Here is an 8,183-nt window from a genome sequence, read left to right on the forward strand (position 1 = left end):
AAAAAAAAAAAAAATTGCTTTTTGCACAGATAAGAAACAAACAACCCAAAATATCATCCAATACCCTGCAGCCACTCATCACCAATGTCCTGCTTATGCTGTTGGAATATCCCATTCCAGCTCATTTTCTGTCACCAAGCCTTGTTGAAGCTTCAGGGAAAAAAAACTTCCCTGCATGGAACCACCCAGGTGAACACAACCCAAATATTTGGCATCTTTCCTTTCACTCACCCGGTATTTAAAATCATTCCTGTTTCACTCAGAGGCACCACAAACTATCCCTGAGGGGATCAACAGCAGGAGACATCCACTGGAGTCCACAGGATTGAGGGATTGAAGATTCCCACCTCGAAATGTGGCCTGGAATTCCTTCCTCTGTGAGCTGGAAATCAGGACACAAAGGATTTTACTGTCTGGAAAGTAATTCCTCTTGATGGCAGATGATTATTAACATTTCAGTGCCATCAGAGCTGAGAGGAACCAGCCCAGGAGGGAGAAGGAATCGTGGAAAACTCGACCCAGCAAGGTTTGGGCAAGACAATCATCAGCCCATGAGCTTTGAGCTGGGCTGCTTAAAGGATCCTAAAAAAAAAAAAAAAAAAAAAAAGCTGGGATGGCTTTTTTTCCTGTTTTTTCCAAACATCAGCTGGTAGAAAAGGAGGGAAAATTCAAAGCCGATGGCAAATGCAACCCAGGAATAAAACTCAGCTGTAAATAAACCCCCTCCTCGCTGTGGCCTCGTGGAGCTTCTGAGCTGGGTGTGTATGCCAGGGGTTCCTCACAAGGAATATAGGAAGGCAAACAGGCTCAAGTGAGGTCATTCCCACCTGAGGAAGGGAAACCTGTGGGTTTGTTGGATTCTCCTTGCCTCATGACACAAGAAACAGAAGAACAAGAGAGAGGAAGCTCACGGAAAACACGACAGCACACCAGCCTTGATGCCTGGGAGGTTTCACCAAGACACCCACTGGTGCCTCAAATGTCTTTTTTTTTTATGCCTTCTTGTTTTTGTTTTTTTTTTTTTTTAAGCTGTGTCAAATCCTTCAAGTGCTACCTCATTAGAATTAATTAACCCCATTTTTTTTCATCTCTAATTCCTCCAAAAAGCAGTGAGATTTCAGCCATGCAGAGCCTTCCGTCCCAGCCATCGAGCAGGGTTAACTGGCAGCATTTCCCAGCACATTTTGGGGCATTCCTTAGGGCTGAAGGTCCATCCAGGGCCAAACCACCTTTGTTTTCACTTTATTCCCTCAGCAACCCCCCAGCTCTCCTGGGATATCCCTCACAGAGAGGAATCACTGAACCCCAGAATGGTTTGGGTTGGAAGGGACCTTAAAGATGATCTTGTTCCAAACACCTTCCACCAGCCCAGGTTGCTCCAAGCCCTGTCCCACCTGACCTAATCCCTCAGGGAATTCCTTCCTGCAAGCGAGAGGGAGAAACGAGTGATAATTTACGATGAGTGCCCTCGTAATTAGCACCTTGAAAATTAACACTGCCCGGGGAAGCTGAGAAGGCCAGAGATGAAAGAGCAGCCAGGACAGAAATGCCATTCTGGGTAGTTCATCATGGAAGGAGAGGTGGGAAACGGGCTGGAAAACAGGCTCTGGACCTGAATTCTAATATTTATGATTGCTGTTCTAACATTAGTTGTGATCAGAGCCCATCAGTGCCTGCCTGTGAACTCCTGAAGGTTTCCTCTCAGTCCCTGGGTTTGGAATTCTTACAGTGAACACTGCCAGCCTTTAAATTTACAGGACATGTGAGTGGAAATCACAGAATCATCAAGATTTCAAAAGACCTTTAGGATCACCAAGTCCAACCATTAACCCAGCACCACTAAACCACGTCCCAGGTGCCACATCCACACCTTTTTTGGGTTTTTTTTGGCAATTCCAGGGAAAGTACATGCAAGGAAGAAATACCTGAGTGCCAGCACAGGCATACATTGACAACCCAAGGTAGGAATATGGATAAAGAGGTATAGGAAAGGCACAACCTACCTCTGATTATCACTGATTATCCCCCCATTAACCACAGGGGGAGGTTATGCCACCTGCATTCCTTATATAATTTCTTATATAGGTGTCTCAGTTAAATAACTGAATATAATTCCTTACGCAGGTACCTCAAAGAATTAAATATTATTCTTTATATAAGTACCTTAGTTAAGTAATTAAAGAAATTACAGTGGTTCAGTCCTCGAGCAGGTGGAATGAAGCAGTGGGAGGATTTTAGGGACCTACAAACACTGATAAGCCCACAAATTAATTACCCCTACTTTGGTTGTCATTTGACATGAGGCTTTTTTCAAGGGCTGGCTGTGCTTTATCCAAAAAAGGATGAGTTTTTTGAGGTCTAATTGTATTTACTCACCATTAAAGAAACCACTTTCAGGGGTAAATGTGCTGGACTTGGTCCTTGCTTTAATCCTGGCCAGCCAGGAAGGTCAACCTTCCTGAACTGTGGTTTCCCCACCAGCAGAAAATCAAAACACCAACCAGCCAAAACTTCAGGCTTGGCTTGTGAGGATTATTTGTGGAGCACTTCTGAGTTTCTGCCTCCGTTTTTTGTAGCCCGCTTCAAGAGTGGCAAGGAGCATTCCTGGGCACTGGGAAGTGGTCAAATATATTGTTATAATATCAGAAAAGCCCTGGTGTGCTTTTGGCTCAGGTGAAAGCACAGCTCCCAAGTCATCCCTTGGCACGTTGGCACCGGCCAAGGGCCATTCCCAGGGGACATTTTGCACAGAGCCACCTTGTTTTGGAAGGCCAAGGGGGTTTAACAGGGTGGATGTGGGCTGGTTTATACCAGTGGATTTGACCAGAAAGTTACGCCTTACACCCACAGTGTGACTCTTGGAAGGAGCAGAGATGACCTGGGAGAGGATGAAGAAGGTGTTAAATGGCTCCTCCTCTTCCCCAAGCAGCTGGGAGCAGCTCCTCTCCCTAACTCTCTATCCCAGGTCCTGAGGGAAATGCTCCCTTTGGATCTGACAGCATTTTTAATTTTATTAGCCTGGCTACACCCCCCCCCAGCGCTGGAGCCAACACATCCAGTGTCACTGATTGCCACTGCAGGGCTGGTGCTTGGCAAGAGTGGAGGAGACAACCTCTGCTGTGAGCCTGGAGAGCCAGCTGGGAGCAGATCCACTGGGAAACACAAAAATCTTGCTGCTATCCCATCCACATCCCATGGCAGAAGGGCAGGAGGTGAATCCTGGAATGGTCCTTTCCTGGTCTCCTGTAGCACCCCCACATTTCAAACGGTGCTGAGGGCACTTGCTGGTGCCAAGATCAGTTCTCAGAGGGAGGAAGGTTTGAGTCTCGGCCAGTCTCATCTCGATTTTACCTCTCCTTCACCTCTCTGGCCCCGTGCCTGTAATTCTATTTAGACTGAAAAAAAGGAGTAGGAAATCACATCTGTCTCTTAAATAACTCAGTAAGAACCTCTACGAGGAGATTTCAAAAGCACCAAGACATCTTATGTTAGTGATGATGATGAATCAACAGCTGGACAGGGCTCTGAGCAACCTGGTCCAATGGAAGGTTAATTGACCTTTAGGGTCCCTTCCAACCCAAACCATTCCATGATTCTGGGACCTGACTCCTCCATCTCATCTCTTGGTGATTAATATTATTTTTCTCCCATTAACAGACAGATTCTCTCCTTTCAGGACTATTTAAGAGGAAGCTCTGTATGAAATCTGTCCATGCATTATTTTCTCTCTCTTCCTCCTCATTCTCAGTCATTACTTTCCTGGGTGGATTCCATAACAATCCCACACTGAATACATTTCTCAGTGTATCTGGAAGCTTGTAAGAGGTTCCGGCAAGTCATTATTTATTTCTAAAGTAAAAGCACCTCTCTATTTTTTTTTAATTGGGTTTTACTCAGTGCTCATCACACCCGCAGCTGCAGGACGACACCACTGCAGCAGTGACACCGAGCGAAGCAACGGTGAGAGAGAAGGGGGAAAGAAACCTGCTTTATTTTTTTCCAGGAGGTGAAATCTCTCATTTGACACTTTTAATCCCAAATCCTTCCAACGCGTTCTCGTTTCCCCCACTTCCTCTGCGGGAACAGCTGTCAAAACGCTGCTCCATCCTCGGCTACTGCGGCTTTACGACTCCCATTAGCAGCTCCTTAAGGGGCTGGCCGGGCTGGCTGGGAGCTTTCGAGCCTGAGATTTCTCATTACCCGCTTCCAGGAAGCGTGAGGAGAGGTCAGTCGGGGAGCTGGAAGAGTCAGGGAGGTGCTCTGAGGGGTTTGGGGGGGGAGTAAACCAGAGGTAGATCCACCTCCTATCCTATCCTCTCCAATCTGCTCTTCTTGCTTTGAACCCGCTCCAGTGGAAGGTGTCCCTGCCCATGGCAGGGGGTTGGAACTGGAGGATCTTTAGGATGCCTTCCAACCCAAACTACTCCACGAGTCTGTGAAAACCACCAGGACCAAACATCAGCCGGAGCGTTTGCCTGGTTCCACTTCTTCTCGTCCCAAGAAGGGGCCAAGCAGAGCAAAAAGCAGGAGGTGAGTTTATTGGGCAGCTTTTCGCTGATTCAGCGACATTCCCTCGGGTGAATAAGAAGCTGCGAGGGGTATAAACAGCGTGATACCATCCCAGCATCAGCATGATCCTGGATGGGGATCCATCATCTCTGTTTGGGGATGGGCAGTTCCGTGGAAAGAACCATCTCTTCGAGGGTTGGTTAAAAGCCTGGGTGGGATTGCTGCACCACAGCAGGAAATGGCAGTGGAAGGTAAAGAAATGCAAGGAGTTTGAAATGCATGGGAGGGGTGGATAACCAAGAGGACTTCGGGCAACACTTCGGAGGCACGAGCCAGGGTTTTCAAAGGAATAGAACTACAGAATGGTTTGGGTGGGAAGGGACCTTAAAGATCATCTCATTCCAAACCCCTGCCGTGGGCAGGAACTGCTCCCACTGGAAGGTCCCCCAGCACCCCACCAGGAGCACAGTAGCCCTTGTTTAATGGTCTAACCTGGGTTGCAGAGCAGCTTCTCAGGGGTGCACTGAAAGGACAGCTGGGACTAAAGCTCCTCCCAAGCTCAGTGTTTCTATCCCATGCCCAGCTGAGCCTGACACACAAATTGGGCTGTCTCTCTGCTTGTTTGAATCACTTGGACCACACTCAGTTGCCTCCACAGGGAGTCAAACAGTTGGTAAGAAGTACCTGGACACGTGTGTGAGAGCCACGAAGGGACTGCAGGGTGGGAAGTCCTGCCAGTTGAGCTCTGACCCCCACGGAAGATGAGAAGGGTGCCTGGAGATGGATCTTGAGCGGCTGAACCTCAGGTGGCTGCTGGCTGGTTTGTGAACTTTCTCCTGGTGCATGTGGAAAAGCAGCACCTGGGAACTGTCAGGGCAGGTTTAGGTTGGATACCAGGGAAAAGACTCCTCCCCCAGAGGGTGGTTGGCACTGAACAGGCTCCCCAGGGCAGCCCTTAGCAGGCTGCAAGATGAACAACAACAGGCTCTGGTCATTTAAAGCTCAGCTGCCACGACATTTAGGTAGTGAACAGCTCCAGGGGGCCACTGGGGAGAACAAAACAAAGACATCTGATCAAGAAAGACAACGTGCAGCCTGGGCTAATGACAATTTTTTTAATTGTTGTCGTTGGTCCAGACTAAATTTGGCCACATCCAACCTATCCCGAGCTTTGGCCAGCTACTTGATCAGAGTCACTTTGCGGTCACACCACGACAGTGCCACCCTGCCAAGGCATACCATGACTTCTCCAGAGAGCTATGATGACTATGCAATTCCATGGGAAGCTGGTGGAGCCCATCAGCCTCCTGAGCTCGATTAACTCTGCACTGCTGGCCCAAATCAGAGCACTCTCCAGCAATCCCGAGCCAGATCCCACTTTCTGAGCTGTTTCACAGGGAGAGCAGAAGGTCGGGGGGGGGGGGGGGGGGGGGAAAAGCAGGAGTTGGGGGGTTTTGGCCTTTCTGTAGACAAGTCACTCTTTCCTCATGCAAAATGGGTGTGGAGACAATTCTCCAGCTCATGGCACCACTACAACACTCTTGCCTGCAAGGCTTTATGGTCTTTGGAGAGGCTTGAATTAGGCTTCAAGGACAAGTTCAAGGTCAGGAATAAGGCTGAAGGAGGCACAGGCTCTTTCACAGCCACTGCACACACACCTTTTCCAACAGACGTGAAGAAAGAGGAGCACACTTCAAGTATAATTTAAAATACATTTATTGTTTCATTTGTTCTGGCTTTTTTTCTTTCTTTTTTTTTTTTTTTTTGTTATACAAAGATGTTAAATAACTTAAATACATTCTCAACAGTCACTCAGAATCAGATTTATACCTACAAGCTGTACATATGAGGTAGAGAAAAATAACTTAGGCTCCCATAAGACATTGGAAAAAACAAAACAAACCAAAACCAAAACAAAACAAAGAAAAACACTAATCCTTCATGTTAGTATTCCCACCTCCCTTTGAAAGGAAATGCCATCCCAGGTGTGCAAAACAAATCCTAGACTTTACATTCGTGTCTCGAAGGACATCTTTGGAGACTGGGGGGGAACAAGGGAAATTCCTGGGCTAGTTTGGGGTTGCTGCTTCGAACGGGCCCAAGGGGAGCTGGGGGGATTATCCCCATATCTGGATTAATCCTGAATTCAACCCCTGCCTCTCTCAACCTGGGTGTCCACGTCTTTATCCCCTTCTGTCGAGAAAGTGGCAGCTCCACACAGGTCAAAAGACCTTCTGGAGGGACCTGACGGTGATTGCAAAGCCAGGACTCCTTGTTTAAGGAGGGTAGATTCCAGGGCCGTTGCAACCACCAACAACCAATAAAAAAAAAAAAAAGCCCCACCCTGACAGCTGAAATTTGCTGTGTCTGGAATCATTTCTGGGCTGAACCTACACCTGAAGCAGCTCAGCTCCAGGAAGCCCAGCCTGATGCCAAACTGCCCTGCAACGTCCATCTGCTTTTCCTCCTCAGCCCCACCAAGAAACAGCCTGCCCAGGAATATTTAGAAACGTTCTGTTTCCTGGAACTTGTAAATAATTTGGTCAAATCCAACTCAGTGGAGAGCAGAAATGAAAGCTATTCAGTGATAACACCCCACGGCCCTCAGCTTGGCTGCTGTAGATTTCAGGGACTTGACCAAATTCAACCAGGAACTGGATGATCTCTAAGATCCCTTCCCAGCCAAAGCATTCCATGGATTTCCCATGGATTTCTAGGGTGCCACACCCAGCCCACATCACGTTTACACCAACAGTATGGGGTCCAGAAGGGCCTTTCCTGCATCTCCTGCAGGAAAACCCCGCTCTCCAGAAGTCATCACCTAGTTAGCAGCCCTTGGAAAGTGAAAGGCAGGATGAGAGCTGGGCATGGCAAGCCAAGGCCAAGGCAGCAGATGTGCCCCCCCCCGGAGCTGGATCAGCCGGGAATGAGGAGCTTTACTGCACCTGTTTGAGTGGGAACAGAACAGACCCGATTTCCCTGCAGCATCAACTGAGGAATTTTTCACAGGCACCATAATCCACCAGAAAATCACCTTAAGCAGCATCTACTCCATGAAAGGAGCCTGGAGGAATCTGTCCCTCCAGCCGGGGTCTCGTCTGACCCCACCATGGCCAAACCCCGTCTGCTAAACGAGGGCAGCTGAGAAATGATTCCCAAAGGAATTCCAGACCTGGGAATGAGCTGGTTGCCAACAGAAAAAAAACAAAACAAAACAAAAAAAAAAAAACAAAACCAAAAAAAACACAAAAAAAACCACACAAAAAAACCCAACACAACCACCCTCTCAGATGTTATTTTGCCCCCCAGCTCAGGTCTCCAAAGCAGCAATCCCAAAAGTTCCTTTGAAAAAACAGAGGGTCCATAGCTCATTCCCTGCTTCCAAAGGCTTCCTGCACCACAGCAGGTCATTCCCAGCTCCCCAAATTTACACTGTCGCCTTCAAACAGATTGTGTTGGATCAAGCCTGGAATTTGGTCCTCTTCATTTAACTCAGATTATTTTTTTTTAACACCCCCCCCCCCAAATAATTTTTAAGGATCATTTTTCTCAGGCCAACTGAGATCAGTGGCAAATCCCTGGTTACTGTCAATAGGTTTGGCTTTTCTTCATCCAGACACATCTCAAAACCAGAATGATCAACTAAAAAAAAAAAAAAAAAAAAAAAAAAAAAA

The sequence above is a fragment of the Empidonax traillii genome, unplaced genomic scaffold, assembly GCF_003031625.1.
Source record: "Empidonax traillii isolate 1590-97213 ecotype Southwest subspecies unplaced genomic scaffold, ASM303162v1 scaffold1136:size174510, whole genome shotgun sequence".
Classification (NCBI taxonomy): domain Eukaryota; kingdom Metazoa; phylum Chordata; class Aves; order Passeriformes; family Tyrannidae; genus Empidonax; species Empidonax traillii.